Source organism: Schistocerca cancellata, chromosome 4, assembly GCF_023864275.1.
Source record: "Schistocerca cancellata isolate TAMUIC-IGC-003103 chromosome 4, iqSchCanc2.1, whole genome shotgun sequence".
Lineage (NCBI taxonomy): Eukaryota > Metazoa > Arthropoda > Insecta > Orthoptera > Acrididae > Schistocerca > Schistocerca cancellata.
Window position 1 is genome coordinate 283,564,767 of NC_064629.1, and position 17,080 is coordinate 283,581,846.

The window sequence follows — 17,080 nt, forward strand, 5'->3', positions numbered from 1 at the left end:
AACAAGCATTCATAGCTCGTAAGGCATGCATTTTATAGCCCATGTTTACTTGACATTTTTTCTTGTTTTGGTCCATGCTGCCACCCCTGAAAGTTTCCTACCCTACAGTCTTAGCAAAAACAGTACCGGTACATTTATTCCACTGTCAGAGGTATCTGAACGGTTTTCGGTTATAGCTTTCGACTCGTTCGTTTACGGTACAGCGACCCCTACCTGAAACTGATACATTTATCCTTCTCCATCATCCTTGAAAGTTTTTAACATCATCACGGAATAACACAGTATATACGCACGTTTACAGGCGCTGCTACAATGTCGTCGGATGACGTTTCTGGACATGGGTTGATCTACTAGGTTCCCTCTACAACCTCTAGAATTGTGTAACATGAATTGTGAAACACTCAGTATATATTCGTTAATTAGTGTCGGTGACAGAAGGTACACTTTCCTGACTCCTTCATTTATGTTAACAGTATATGGATTAAAAGGTATGAAACTGGTCTAGAAGATAAGAAATTCGCAGGAAAAGCATTTAATCCTTAAACCAAGGCATCTTGGATAATACACGATTAGAAGTTACGTGTAACTCGAAAAAATGAAGCTACGCCACTAATGTTTGTTTGCTTGCAGGTGAATGTCTGCAATACTGGCACAAATTAAATTCCCCGTGCCACAGTACTGTAGCACGCCGCTAGGGGAGCCAAAACATAATGCCTCAACCCACTGATAGCGTGGAGATGGTTTTGTCTCCTCTAGCGACGTGCTATGGTATTGTGGCGCGGTGATTTCAATTGCTAACAGTATTGAACACATGTAAATGCAAACAAACAAAAAATTAGTTACGTGAATTTATTTTTCGAGATGATAAGTAAAACTTTATGATTACCCCTGGTATTCTTGTGTGGAGTGTAGTTAAGTTCTTCTTAAAGGCTCCTTGGACATGTAATGTTTAGAACGGAACATAGAGAGTCAATATTCAGGTATTTGACACGAACGATCACTGGAAGAAAAAAAAATGCCTAGTAAACATGGGCTGTAAAAAACGTACCTTAAGAGCTGTGAGCACTTCTCCATCTTCGACGTTGTGAAGCAAATTATTCTGCCGCAAGCTCTTTGATTTCCGTATTTTGAGCGGTGGTAGTATGGACCAAAACAAGAAAAAATGTCCAGTAAACATGGGATCTAAAGTGCGAACCTTGTGAACTCTTGAGCACTTGTTCTTCTTTTCTACTGTGAAACACATCTTTTCCACTGAGAAAGTGCTCGTAGACCCTCAGGTATGCATTTTAGAGCTCATTTTAACTAGACATTTTGCTTCGAACTATCGTTCCCGTTATATGCTTGAATATTGGGCATTCCTCCTAGGACATCATGTATATCTAGAGGTCACGATTCTGTGCTACAGCGATAAAGTTTTATTACAGTATGGTCCCCTTTCCTGCAACTGTAAGATCAAACAGATATTGTAATTTTCTTTAAATCTGGTAATTACTTCGTACGTAACTAGTTAACTAACGTGGTAGCAATGTCAAATACAATACTGTGGCAGAGGTGAAACAAAATGCTGGTTATCAGTGGAGGGTCCAACAGAGGGAGTGTTACGAAAATTGTATGTTATGAATGTACTATGGAACTAGAGACATTGTTGCCACATTAGGTACAAATGTAATAAATGTCAGAGTCGCACTAAACTGCTTTGGCTATTTCTCCTGGTACATCAAGACAGTGGAACAAACTGCTTTACATAGTCGTTTCTCTAGGATCGGAACAATGCGCCTCCAGACAAGATTTCTTGTTCAAAACATTGATTACGTGCGGCCCTTTACACATGTTAGGACTTTGGGAGAGAAATTTAAAAACATTCTGCATGTGTATCAACACCTCCTCAGCTTTTGTTAACTATCGTGCATTCAATGACTGGCAACAAATCTTTTTTAAACCCTAAACTTCTTTGTGGGGTTATCAACAATTTCACCTAAAAGGTTTTTCTTTGACCACTTCAGGTATTTCTTTCGTCATTACGCAGTTCCGTTTATTTTTGTCGGATTAATCAGGAGAACGAAGGTTAAGGTTTAACGTCCGGTCTATGATGCTGTCATTAGAGATGAATCACGAGATCAAATTTGCGAAAGAAAAGGGGAGAACATCAGCTCCGTCCTTTTCACAAGAACCTCCCACCGTTTCCTTTAAACGATATAGGGATGACGTGTGTGTGTGTGCGTGTGTGTGTGTGTGTGTGTGTGTGTGTGTGTGTGTGTCAATGCAAGACAAAGCAACCTTGTGTTAGAACGAGTCATTAGACGTTCACAGAATGTTTATTAGAAAATTTATAAATGAAAGAATTAAAGTAATTATAAAATACAAAATAAATTTGAGAGGTATGCGAATAAATAACACGCTACAGAGAAAAATTCTTAATTACCGCGAGGATTTCCTGTACAGAGTCGAAGGAGTGTACCATAAGGAAACGTTTCAACTTTGATTTGAGTACTTCAGGTTTATTACATAAATTTTTCAGTTCTGCTGGAAGCCTGTTGAAAGCGAAACTGCTAAATAGTGCACATGTTGCTGTAAAATGATTGAGGAACTGTTATCCAAGTGAGCATAATTTTTCCGTCCAGTTTTCACTGAATGTATATTGCAGTTTCTGCTGGAAGTGCCAATACCGTCAACAAAAAAATCCCATGATGGAACAGAGTTAGAATTAGAAGACACCTGAACAGCGGTCTGCACCAAATTCTGAAGGTGCTTTTCTGGCCTAAGAATGTCCTTGGTGGGTTCACAGAGTTTCCCAAACTATGATAACTAGATAACACAAGATCCTGATGGTCATAATTATATGAAAGCCTTAAAATGATCGAGTTCACTGACTTTTTGACCATGTTGGAACAATCAAATTTTGCCTTTACAATGGTTTCGTTGCAGAAACTGTAGGAACTGAGTTTTGTTGCAGTTATGTGTTAATAATTTCTCTGAGAGCCACGAGCTGATGTTACTGATGACCCTATTAAATGCATCATTTATTTTACGTTCCACGTCTTTCAGAGTAAAACTAGTGCCACATGTAAAGAGATTTGACTGCGATTCTACAAATCTGTGTCCATTATGATAACCACTGCAACACCTCGCTCGGTCATTCGAATAATCAGGACGACATATGGTCCAAAGGCACCCATGTTAATCGCACACCAAAGGATTTCACGACCTGTTCTCAATTCCACTTGGATAACATCATTGGCTGGCAACTGAGTTAGAAGATGTTTAATCGCTCAAACAACTGCAACTCGACACGTCAGTGGCAGATGAATTGCTAACTAGACGAGTAGAACTGTCGATAAACCAGCAAGCCGGAAACTAACAAGCAAGTAATCTATATTTAATAAACTCACTATCTGTTAGCACTTGTAAACTTGCTTCGTGTAATGAGGCTCAGAGTTGCAGCGCACGAGCAGATTAATCATGAAGGGTGGGTGTTTTATTTAACTGCGTCCGCTGCTATCAGAATCCACAGCACAAAAGAATAACAGTCCCACAGTATACGCACCCACATTCGTTCGAATGAGCAGGTATCTTCCTTGTCATTTGCAACATCTTCAGTGGCAGATAATGGTAAAACTTATCACTCAAATCACTAGCTGATATTTCGGTATTGATACTGTCCTACGTGAATGGGACGTAAAAACTATTGCATTACAGTACGAGAGACGCACTAACACAGAAATCTCTGTAGGTCGTGATACACTCCGATCGTGAAACCGCTGACGGTAAAAATACAGAAACCTCAAACTAAACATGCAACTCCGTCTCGTTTCGCGATACTCTTAATTAAACAAATATAGACGCACTCTAAACGATAGAATGTCTGCACTCCCTTCCGCTTGCATACGATGTGCTTTATTGCAGGGGATTCTGAGTAACGTCCACGGTTTTAATTAAAAAACACTCTCTCTTCGATACACTAATATGATTTCTGGGTTGAAAGGGGCTCGCCGTCCGCGGCTAAATGTGGTCGAAGCTTTGATACGTGCAGCTGCGCTCAGTCGTTTAATTTCTTTATAGTGCCTCCGCAGACTGAATTGCCATTTTCGTTCTCCGTCCTCTCTCGAACCAAATGATGCTTTGATGCAACGTTGCGGAAATAGACTTTCTGCGAAGAGAGACATTTATTTTTCTGCTGTACTCTAGAACACCTGCGGAAATAATCTTTTCTGATTTTATTGTGCGACACAGGCGTATTATATACACACAAATGATACATGTATCACGTCATACAAAGTGTTTCTTGGAGCCTTTGTTCTTCATAGTGCACTCAGTAACTACTTATAGTGCCCCTGGAGCATAAGTATCAGTCCCGTCCCAAACACATGTTCTATTTCTTGTCGGTGTTTATCTGTGCTTCTAGGAAGAGGAGACCGAAAAATTCACAATTATTTTAACTTGCTACATTAAACCGCGGACTGGGCCTTTTTTTTATTTTTTTTTGTGGTTTTAGGGCGCAAAACTGCTAAGGTCATTAGCGCCCAATGCGGACTGGGCCTGCGAACATTATATGAGTACTGTGCGCATTCATATCATCGCTTGCGGGCGGCTAATAAGAACAATCCACTTACAGTTAAAAGTTTTTATTTACACGTTTCAGACATAGCGTATCATCAGAACATCTGCCAAAAATATCACACTTGTTATGAAAGCACAGTTTATAGATGACATATTAAAAGCAAACATACATCCATGCCACCGGTTGGCATGTTGTGATAGCTAATTTCTGTAACGTGAGTTGACCACCAGTATTACCATGGATACCACCTGGCACGATACTCTGTATTAAGTGGTGTGTAAACCTGCGAGCTACAAGTTTTCATTTCATCAGAATTGTGATGTCTGAGGTAGATATTCCGATGAAGGGTTACGCCCGAAACTTTTAAAAACAATAAGGCTACTTTTAGCAGCATCAGAAAAAGCTGATAAGGACGCTCTAATTCTAATATCCAGTTACCGCTGCAACCATGTACTTCACACAAGCAGACAAAAGAGACAAAGACCAGGGCTTTTTACGTTTCCTCGACGATGAGGTCATTAGAGACGGGAAACATACTCAGATTAGGGAAGAAAATTGGCAGGATCCTTTCTAAAGGATCCATCGCAACATTTGCCTTAATCGATTTAAGGCAGCTACGAAACTGAAAATATTTTTTCGTAATACTAGAGAAAATACATCCGAAGAATCTTCTAAGAAGTGCTCAGGGTTGTAAATTCGATATGGGCATAGAAGTATCCTAGAGCTACGACATCTTTTGCGAAAGTATGGAGTATGTAGTGGCAGCACCTGCACATAATTTTGACCCTCTATTCGCGGAAGCCATATGTAGGCCAAGAGAAATATGACCAAGACTAGCGAGACGAAGCATCAAAGATTTGAAACTCACTTGGCTAATAAAGCTGAAAGAACTCTCTTGATCCCGGCTTTATCGAATGACAAGTACTTACACTTTCCACGTGAGTCCTAGGATAACAACATGATTTCTCGAGGAGAAACTGCTAATTGAATATATTAATCATTTTTAGTGCTCCGAAGAAGAATTATCATAATTTATGTTATCTTTTCGTCTCGTGCCTTCCCAGTCACGAACTTTACTAAATAAAAAGGGAAAATAACACTATGTCCGAGCTAAAATTCGTAAAAGAAGTACCAAACATCCGTGTCTGAGTACACAATCTTTTTATATTCGTCTTCCCATTTGAAACATTCTTTGAATTCTCATATATGCTGAAGACAATATTTTCGTTTATGTTGTAGCTTTCGTAGTTAATACTTAAACTACAAGAAAATATTAGTAACACACATCATATTCCACATCTATTTTTCATAAGAATGCAAAAATGTAAATAATAGAAATATGAATGTAAGAACTAAACATACACATAGAAAGCATTTAACAATGCACTAGAAACAAAAAGAAGACTCGGCATGAAAGTTACGACGACCAAGTAGTCAGTAGAGAAACAGCACCAGGACTCAAGCCCGTGTGAGACAAGGATAGTGGAAGAAATAGGTTATGTCCTATTTCAAGGAACCATTCTAGCAATTACCTTACGCGATTTAAGGACACCACTGGAAACTTAAAATCTAGTTCATAGGACTGGAATTTAAGTCCAGCCTCTCACGAATGTGAGTCCGATTAATTATTGCGATATATCGCGCTATAAAGCAAGAATTCCACAGTTGACAGTGCTTCAAGTCATTGCATACAGAAAGGTTTACCCCAGACAAACGAACTGAGTGAGGGGCGCAATATTTACGCCACTGGACTTGCATAAGGATGGTCAGAGATTAGAATCCTCTCCGCAACCCAGATTTACGTTTTCCGTGGTTTCTCTTAAGGTAAATTCTGACACGATTCGTTTAAAAATGAAACGGATGACTTCTTTCCCCAGTCCGAAACTGTACTCCGGCGCTAACTACCCTGTCATCGATCGGACGTTACAACCTAACCAAAGAAATGACGACAAAAAAGTTAAGCACTATCCAAGTAAAAATAGTGCCAGAGACGGTAACTTAACAGGAACACCAATACGTTCTCATATGCGGACAAAAGCAATAAAATAGCGATACCTAGTCCAGTGAATTGGTTCTAACCTAGAAACTAAAGTAACAAAAATAATAATGAGTATTTCCGCACAAAACAATTGTTGACGTTTACACACACACACACACACACACACACACACACACACAAACACACACAAACAAACACATCCACCATTCACACTGCTTTTAATGAGAACATGAAATAAGTGTTGACATGGTACACGCTATGACTCTGTCATTACACTACACCATTGTGACCAAAAGTCGATACGACGTAGTGTGTTTTGCAGCAAACAGAATCACTTATAGAAGGTGATTTCAGGAGAAATGGTTCATATTTTTGGAGGTGGTAGCATAGACTGCTTCAAATAGAGCATGTCGTATAGTATCTGCACAAGTTTCATTGATTACAGAGGTACAACTGTTAAAATTTAATCCCAAAAAAGCTCACTAAAATTGTTAAGAATGTCAAGGCAACCTCAGATGAGCTACACGTGGTGCTATCAAGAGAATTGAACTCGAAGATGGAATTTATGAAAACTTATTTTCCGTGTAATGCGTTTCCTTTGCATAGCACCTTGTGTAAGTATGTTTAGGTTACATTCCAGCAGCTGTAACTCTACAATCAATAAAAACTGAATTCATGTTGTACGGAATGTTTTATTCGGATTACTCCGTACTGCCGTCTCCTAACATGTTTACTATCCATCCTGAAACACTGTAAATCAAGTGCGTTCAATTGAAGTCAGCGAATGGAGAAGCCACTGTTTTATGTCTCAAGTGACGTCCGTTTAAAATCTCTTACGGCGATCTTCGTGTGTGGACAACAATCGAGTACGAAGCAAGTTCCGTGGGAGCGTGACTAGGTGTTCTCCCATGGAACACACGTAGGTAGTGCCATTTCTTTGTGAACCTCGTTCCCAGCGTCTCTGTAAAACTGTTTTAAGTGAACCAGAGCGGCCAGCTTCCTTAGCGGCCTCTACACGCACAGTTTTACCGTTCATTTCACCTGAGCGACCGAGACCAGTCCACGTATAACGGAATGTGTAACAAAGAAACCAGAGCAACTGGCACTTTTTTCTTTCGCATGTGTGCGAACTACAGCAGAGTTGGACTTTTTGCCCCTTTGAGTGTGGGCCTGTTGGATGAAATTTATGTTGTAGGGATATGAACATATGGGGCGCCCAATTCACGGAAAGCAATGAAAATTGTTTGACGCGGCAGTTAATATGTTAAGGAGTGAAACACAAACAAACTTTGGAAATAGTCGTATCTTGCAAGGCCATGTCAGTAGCTCGGGGGTCTGCAATACGAATGACTTGTATAATGACTATTCCCGAGAACGACTGTCTCCTCCCGAATTTTTGTATGTCTGTATTTCGCAAGCATGTGGATCGGTGGTTGAGTGATAAAGTGCCTCACTACAAATCCATAGGTCTCCGGTATCATCTCCGATTAACCCTAGGATTTATTTACCTGTCACTTATCGCTTCTTTCACCTCTGGCACTGTTTGTTGCGGTGAAAAATGCCGAGTTGCGCAGTGGTTTTGCTTCCACTTTAAACTGTAGGTCACCCTGTAACTGTTAGTTCAGAACATGCTTTCCTACCGCCCCACACCCCACTTTCTCTGTTCCATTCACGAAAGGCGCCTGCGGGAAAATGACTATCAGTAGACTTCTGCATTAGTGCCAGTTTCTTGGATTTTCTCGTGGTGGTCATACCGCGAGATGTATGCGACAGGAAGTAACATGTGTGCCTGACTCTTCCCGGACCACTGACTGACGTGGCACAGCAGTCGGCACACCAGGATCGTATTCGGGAGGACGACGGTTCATATCCCCGTACGGCCTCTATAATTAGGTTTTCCGTGATTTTCCCAAATCGCTCCAGGCGAACACCGGGATGGTTCGTTTGAAACGGGCACGGCCGATTACCTTCCCAATCATTTCGTAATATGAGCTTGTGCTCTTTTTCTAATGACCTTGCTGACGACGGGACGATAAATTGAAATCATCCTTATTTCCTTTTTCCCGGAACGCACTCTCTCGTAATTTCAACACTAAGCCTCTCCGTGATACACAGCGCCTCTCCTGTAGCGTCCCTCACTGGAGTTTGTTCTGCATCTCCGTGTTGTTCTTGCAATGATTGACGGGTCTAGTGACGAAACGCACCCTTCTTCGTTAGATCTCGCCTGTCTCCTATTTATTCAGCCTGGTAAGGGCCTCAGAATGATGAGCAATACTTAATAATCTGTCGAACACGTGTTTTGTAAACCATTTCTATTCTGAATGAATCACATTACCGTAACATTCTTCAAATTGGTCTCGGCCTGGCATCTGCTTTTTCTGCTATTTGTTTTATTTCGTCAATTCACTTCGTACTTATGAAAGTAAATTCGATTAGATATTAAGCTGTTTTGTGTTGTTGCTGTCGCTGTTCTTGTTCTTGGGGTGGTGGTCTACAGTCCGAAGAGTGGTTTGATAATGCTCTCTACGCTACTGTGTACTGTGCAAGCCTCTTCATCTCCAAAAAACTACTGCAACCAACGTCCATTTGAACATGCTTATGTAATCTTGTCTGTCTTCTTCTACAATTAAAAAACTAAAAAAAAACTCCCCTTCAACACCAAACTGATGATTCCTTGATCTCTCAGAATGTGTGCTGTCAATCTATTCCTTCTTTTAGACAAACTGCGCCACAAATTTCTTTTTTCTCCGTTTACATTCAGTACCTCCTACACGCTCTGACAGATGACGTTCACCGGGCATTCGCCGTACCCACACCCTGCCATCGGTTCGCCACATTGTGTATCGCGATTCGTCACTCCACACAACGTTTTTCCACTGTTCAATCGTCCAGTGTTTACGCTCCTTACACCAAGCGAGGCGTTGTTTGGCATTCACCGGCGCGATGTGTGGCGTATGAGCAGCCGCTCGACCATGAAATCCAAGTTTTCTCACCTCCTGCCTAACTGTCATAGTACCTGCAGTGGATCCAGATGCAGTTTGGAGCTCCTGTATGATGGTCTGAATAGATGTCCGCCTATGACACATTACGACCCTCTTCAACTGTCGGCGGTCTCTATCAGTCAACAGACAGGGTCGGCCTGTACGCTTTTCCACTTCACTATCACATCAGAAACAGAGGACCTAGGGATATTTAGGAGTGTGGAAATCTCGTGTAGAGACGTATGACACAAATGACACACAATCACCTGACCACGTCCGAAGTCAGTGAGTTCCGCGGATCGCACCATTCTGCTCTCTCACGATGTCCAATGACTACTGAGGCCGCTGATATGGAGCACCTGGCAGTAGGTAGCAGCACAATACACCTAATATGAAAAACGTATGTTTTGGGGGCTGTCCAGATACTTTTGATCACATAGTGTATATAATACAGTTGCCCTGTATAGAGGACACATATTTTTTTTTCTGAATCACTTATCCTTATGCTTTTTGGACACTGGCTAGCTTCGAAGAACAACTCGAATCGACACAAGCATATTTGTGCTCAATGTAGGAAAACTGTGTAACATATTTAGCTTTACGCACAAATGAGAATATTATTGACTAATTAATGTTGTACAGAAATAATACCAGTAATACTGTTAAAAGGTTGCAGGAAATTGAACTTGCAGCGAAGGTCTGTAGACTGGCAAGCTCAACTACGCCACAACCTAGGTCGTCCAGTGCTGGAATGTAGCGAACCCGCTTAAACCGGCTGCGTCAGCTGCCAACCATACTGGATTGTGAAGTTCAGCATATTGATAATAAATTGTTACAATTTTCGTGACAAGATTCCATTAATGAGTTATGTTTGAGTTACGTGTGTCACTTCAGCATAAAAATGGACATGTAAGTTAATTACGTTAGTTAACACCAGTCGTAAAGAGAAAACAGAGTATGTTAGAAGGAAAGAAACGACGCAGAGAAAATAAAAGTTTGTGATTCTCCTTAACTGCGTCACACTTGTTATGTCAGCAATCCAGCAACGTAAACAAAATTAAATGCAAATACACTCCTGGAAATTGAAATAAGAAGACCGTGAATTCATTGTCCCAGGAAGGGGAAACTTTATTGACACATTCCTGGGGTCAGATACATCACATGATCACACTGACAGAACCACAGGCACATAGACACAGGCAACAGAGCATGCACAATGTCGGCACTAGTACAGTGTATATCCACCTTTCGCAGCAATGCAGGCTGCTATTCTCCCATGGAGACGATCGTAGAGATGCTGGATGTACTCCTGTGGAACGGCTTGCCATGCCATTTCCACCTGGCGCCTCAGTTGGACCAGCGTTCGTGCTGGACGTGCAGACCGCGTGAGACGACGCTTCATCCAGTCACAAACATGCTCAATGGGGGACAGATCCGGAGATCTTGCTGGCCAAGGTAGTTGACTTACACCTTCTACAGCACGTTGGGTGGCACGGGATACATGCGGACGTGCATTGTCCTGTTGGAACAGCAAGTTCCCTTGCCGGTCTAGGAATGGTAGAACGATGGGTTCGATGACGGTTTGGATGTACCGTGCACTATTCAGTGTCCCCTCGACGATCACCAGTGGTGTACGGCCAGTGTAGGAGATCGCTCCCCACACCATGATGCCGGGTGTTGGCCCTGTGTGCCTCGGTCGTATGCAATTCTGATTGTGGCGCTCACCTGCACGGCGCCAAACACGCATACGACCATCATTGGCACCAAGGCAGAAGCGACTCTCATCGCTGAAGACGACACGTCTCCATTCGTCCCTCCATTCACGCCTGTCGCGACACCACTGGAGGCGGGCTGCACGATGTTGGGGCGTGAGCGGAAGACGGCCTAACGGTGTGCGGGACCGTAGCCCAGCTTCATGGAGACGGTTGCGAATGGTCCTCGCCGATACCCCAGGAGCAACAGTGTCCCTAATTTGCTGGGAAGTGGCGGTGCGGTCCCCTACGGCACTGCGTAGGATCCTACGGTCTTGGCATGCATCCGTGCGTCGCTGCGGTCCGGTCCCAGGTCGACGGGCACGTGCACCTTCCGCCGACCACTGGCGACAACATCGATTTACTGTGGAGACCTCACGCCCCACGTGTTGAGCAATTCGGCGGTACGTCCACCCGGCCTCCCGCATGCCCACTATACGCCCTCGCTCAAAGTCCGTCAACTGCACATACGGTTCACGTCCACGCTGTCGCGGCATGCTACCAGTGTTAAAGACTGCGATGGAGCTCCGTATGCCACGGCAAACTGGCTGACACTGACGGCGGCGGTGCACAAATACTGCGCAGCTAGCGCCATTCGACGGCCAACACCGCGGTTCCTGGTGTGTCCGCTGTGCCGTGCGTGTGATCCTTGCTTGTACAGCCCTCTCGCAGTGTCCGGAGCAAGTATGGTGGGTCTGACACACCGGTGTCAATGTGTTCTTTTTTCCATTTCCAGGAGTGTACTTGACAGCAGAGTCGCAATTCCAAGAACTTGTTTGTTCCAATGTTACAAATGTTACAAATACGGCTGAGGGTAATTAGTTTCCTGTTGCTTAAATTTACGCTCTTTGAGTATTTACACAATACATCAATGGATTTTACAATAGGTAAAAGTTGTACGTTGTTTGCTCATGCTAAGTATTCCTTTTGATTTGCCAACATGTCGGTAATTTAACAGTGCATTTGGCGTGCAACGAATCGGTACGCCGTTTCACAGTTATTGTAGAAGCCTTCTAGACAGCAATGAATCCCTAACATATTGTCTTACTAAACAAGGATCGAATTCTCCGTAGCAAAATATCTGCCGTGTCGCTGGGAAACATCGTTTCTTCTCCTGTTGAACATTCAATTGACAACCTTAGTATCGCAGCGCATCATGTCATAATCTTACATACACATAATAGTTAATGGTTGCTGAAAGAAACCCAGAAACAATACGTCGAGTCGCTCGATACTTGCAGTCACACATTATGCTATTGAATGTTGGTTTAATATCCACTACACCAGTTCTGCCAATGACGTGACTGCATAACGTCGTCTTGTTTCTGAGTGCACGTATATAATAATGCTCCTCGGTACAGAATACTGACAATATTCATTTCTTATACACATTGCCCTGTAAAGTTCTGTGTAGAGTTACAGCAGTTCTAACAAGTCTCATTTACACGAGCAGAACTAACAGCCATTCAAATTTAGATTTTCCGTGGTTTCCTTGAATAATTTCGTTTCAGTATTTGGACTGTTTCTTAGAAAAGGTCACAGGCGATTTGCTACATCCTACCTGTACTCATCGTTAATGCCTTTGACGTGAACGGGCCATTAAACTCTAATCTTTCTTCTCCGAAGCAACAAAACAGCAATAATATACACCACTTGGGTATTACAGACGTTGTTAGAAATGGAGCATTTCTCCATTGGCTTACTTAAAAAAGCACTCCTCAGTGGAGGATGCGTATAGGAGGGGCGTGGGGTCAGCACACTGCTCTCCCGGTCGTTACGATGGTATTCTTGACCGAAGCCGCTACTATTCGGTCGAGTATCTCCTCAATTGGCATCGCGAGGCTGAGTGCACCCCGAAAAATAGCAACAGCGCATGGCGGCCTGGATGGTCACCCATCCAAGTGCCGACCACGCCCGACAGCGCTTAACTTCGGCGATCTCACGGGAACCGGTGTATCCACTGCGGCAAGGCCGTTGCCCATTGGCTTACTTAGGTGAAAGAAATCGGTTGAAGCCTTATTAAGGGAATCGTCGTCGCATTCGTGTGGGTTAATTGAGGAAATTATAGTCAGAAATGTATTAGAGTTTAAAATAATTACTTATTTTACATACTAACAGATAATTTGGTTTCTTGACGCTACTGCAGAGAATTACTTCTAAATATGTACTGATATTTCAACGTAAAGTGACAGTCTTTCGTTATTTGATTACCCTGCTCTGTTCGCCCAACAGACCTTGCCTCCAGTTTTGATGAAACAAATTTCAAGGTTCCAAATAGTTTTTACTTAGTCAGTACTTAAACTCTGAAGTCTTTCGCTAGTAAAACGTATTTAACATGAATTAATATAAAATTGTAATTGTAAGAGAAGTTTTTATAGAAAATATGATAGTAATAACAATAATAATAATACCCTGCTGACGCTTTGAAATAAAAAAGTAGGAAATTGTCACACAACCAGAAGACGCAAAAAACAAAGATTCTTGAGAGCAGCTGTAATGACATTAGGACTTGCTAAGACGGTAAAGTACAATGGGTGACAAATCGACTAACGAATGCCGTGTTATACATAATGAGTTAATGAAATACATCTGGCTTAAACGAAAAAACAAATCAGAAAACTGTCATAACGGTTATAACTTTATCGCTATAATTAAACGAACGGATAAAGAAAAATATGAATAAATTAAATAACAAATCATTTTGCTTTGTGACAGGAAGCGTAAAAATGGGTTCTTGACAACTGAAACTGTTCGTTACTTAATTTCAGTATGCGAATGTGACTTTGTACTGTGTACTGTATTTTGACCTCTTGCTACTGCAGCGAAGCAGATATTACGGTGTCGATGTGTATCGTGACATATGCGAAATGCTACAGAGGAGAGTTGGCTACCTAAACAGAGGTAAGGTGAGGTGAGTGCACCTCGTCGCGAGGTAGCCGGCGCGGCGCAACACAATATCCTGTTTGTGAGCAGCCTTTCAGCGGCGCTGACCCAGTTTCTGATATGCGGCCTCTTGAGCTGAGTGACGGGCTAGCTGGCACCGAAGCGCGGACGCCGGCGACCCCGAAACCAGCAGCCTAGCCGCTGGCCACATCTGTTCCCAGCGATACGACAGCACCATCGAATATTCAATGATATACTTCTCATCTTCAGACGCGTGAAGACAAAAAATCGGCTAATGTTATCATGAAACAAGGTTCAAATGGCCCTGAGCACTATGGGACTTAACTTCTGAGGTCATCAGTCCTCTATAACTTAGAACTATTTAAACCTAACTAACCTAAAGCCATCACATACATCCATGCCCGAGGCAGGATTCGAACCTGCGACCGTAGCGGTCGCGCGGTTCCAGACTGAAGCGCCTAGAACCGCTCGGCTACACCGGCCGGCTGTTGAAACAAGGAAAACAGAATATGCTCACAAAACATTTGTATCAGGTGAAAAACTGGCGTGTGCCCCATCTGACGCTAACCACAGCTACAGTTGAGCTCAGCTGTAGCAAATCAGCATACGGGGCACATGTCAATATTTATACCCGAATACGTAGTTTCGAATTTATACCCTAGGCAAAAAGTTCAATTCAGATGTCGCCTTAATATCATTGTGTTGCAGAGGGCATGGTGTATTAATATAGGCTCGTGTCTCATTTCGTTTGATAGCCAAAGAGCACACGTAACGTAAAAAAAAGGGAAGTCCAACTGACATGCGTAATGTAAGCAAAAAAAAGTCAACGTACTTCTTATCAACGCAAAAATTTTGCATGTTTACCTTTCAGAATCATTAAATGAAAAACGATTCGAAGATAACCCAACTGTGGTGAAATATTCAAAGGCAATACACTTGTCTTGGTCACCAATATAACTTTTTATTATTCATTTCATTACGCGTTTAGGGATAACCCATTCATAAGATCTGTGATATAATACAAACTGTTTAAGCTATTTAATGGCATACGTTGTTGTGTAAAGTGATAAAAAACTACTGAAACACATTTGGAGAATAAGATAAAACTGATCTTGCTAGAGGGTGGATCCTTTTATTTCATTATTATTTTCTGGAAGCACGGGACATACGATGGAAGACGTACTGTAACTAATAGAAGAGAAAATACTTTTGTGCCGCCATTTTACTAAAAAGAAAGGCTACGTTGATGTGGAAAGTCTGTGGGATGAAGGTGTATTTAATTTGGTCATGACGGGAAGCATACCTGGTGAAAATTGTTGTGGGAGACCATGGTTTGAGTGCAATAAGCAGTTCCGATTTGATGTACACTACTGGCCTTTAAAATTGCTACACCAAGAAGAAATGCAGATGATAAACGTGTATTCATTGGACAAATATATTATACTAGAACTGACATGTGATTACATTTTCACGCAATTTGCGTGCATAGATCCTGAGAAATCAGTACCGAAAACAACCACCTCTGGCCGTAATAACGGCCTTGATACGCCTGGGCATTGAGTCAAACAGAGCTTGGATGGTTGTACAGGTACAGCTGCCCATGCAGCTTCAACACGATACCACACTTCATCAAGAGTAGTGACTGGCGTATTGTGCCGAGCCAGTTGCTCGGCCACCATTGACCAGACGTTTTCAATTGCTGAGAGATGTGGAGAATGTGCTGGACAGGGCCGCAGTCAAATATCTTCTGTATCCAGAAAGGCCCGTACAGGACCATCAACATGCGGTCGTGCATTATCCTGCTGAAATGTAGGGTTTCGCAGGGGTCGAATGAAGGGTTAGAACCACCGGTCGTAAAACATATGAAATGTAACGTCCACTGTTCAAAGTGCCGTTAATGCGAACAAGAGGTGACCGATACGTGTAACCAATGGCACCCCATACCATTACGATGGGTGATATTTCAATATGGCGATGACGAATACACGCTTCCAATGTGCGTTCACCGCGATGTCGCCAAACACTGATGCGAACATCATGATGCTGTACATAGAACCTGGATTCATCCGAAAAAATGACGTTTTGCTATTCGTGCACCCAGGTTTGTCGTTGAGTACACCATCGCAGGCGCTCCTGTCTGTGATGCAGCGTCAAGGGTAACTGCAGCCAAGGTCTCCGAGCTGATAATCCATGCTGCTGCAAACGTCGTCGAACTGTTCGTGCAGATGGTTGTTGTCTTGTAAACGTCCCCATCTGTTGACCCAGGGATCGAGACGTGGCTGCACGATCCGTTACAGCCATGCGGACAAGATGCCTGTCATCTCGACTGCTAGTGATACGAGGCCGTTAGGATCCAGCACAGCGTTCCGTATTACCCTCCTGAACCCACCGATTCCATATTCTGCTAACAGTGATTGGATCTCGACCAGCGCGAGCAGCAATGTCGCGATACGATAAGCCGCAATCGCGATAGGTTGCAATCCGACCTTTATCAAAGTCGGAAACGTGAATGTACGCATTTCTCCTCCTTACACGAGGCATCACAACAACGTTTCACTAGGCAACGCCGGTCAAGTGCTGTTTGTGTATGAGAAATGGGTTGGAAACTTTCCTCATGTCAGCACGTTGTAGGTGTCGCCACCGGCCCGAACCTTGTGTGAATGCTCTGAAAAACTAATGATTTGCATATCACAGCATCGTCTTCCTGTCGGTTAAATTTCGCGTCTGTAGCATGTCATCTGCGTGTTGTAGCAATTTTAATGGCCTGTAGTGTAGTTATACAGAGACCAAGGAACTTGCATAGTTAGCCTAGCGTGGAAAACTTGATCAAAGACGCCTTCGGACCGAAGTCTAAGACGGCAACAAGAACAACACCAACAACACTAAC

The 17,080-nt window shown here is 42.8% G+C and overlaps 1 protein-coding gene and 1 pseudogene across 1 annotated transcript in view; one reads left to right on the forward strand and one right to left on the reverse strand.

Moving 5' to 3' along the window:
- The window catches only part of LOC126183518 (facilitated trehalose transporter Tret1-like), a 289,097-nt gene that overhangs the window by 222,474 nt on the left and 49,543 nt on the right, over positions 1 to 17,080 (forward strand). The gene's annotated exons all lie outside the window — the stretch shown is intronic.
- Positions 13,151 to 13,268, reverse strand: LOC126185867 (5S ribosomal RNA; annotated as a pseudogene).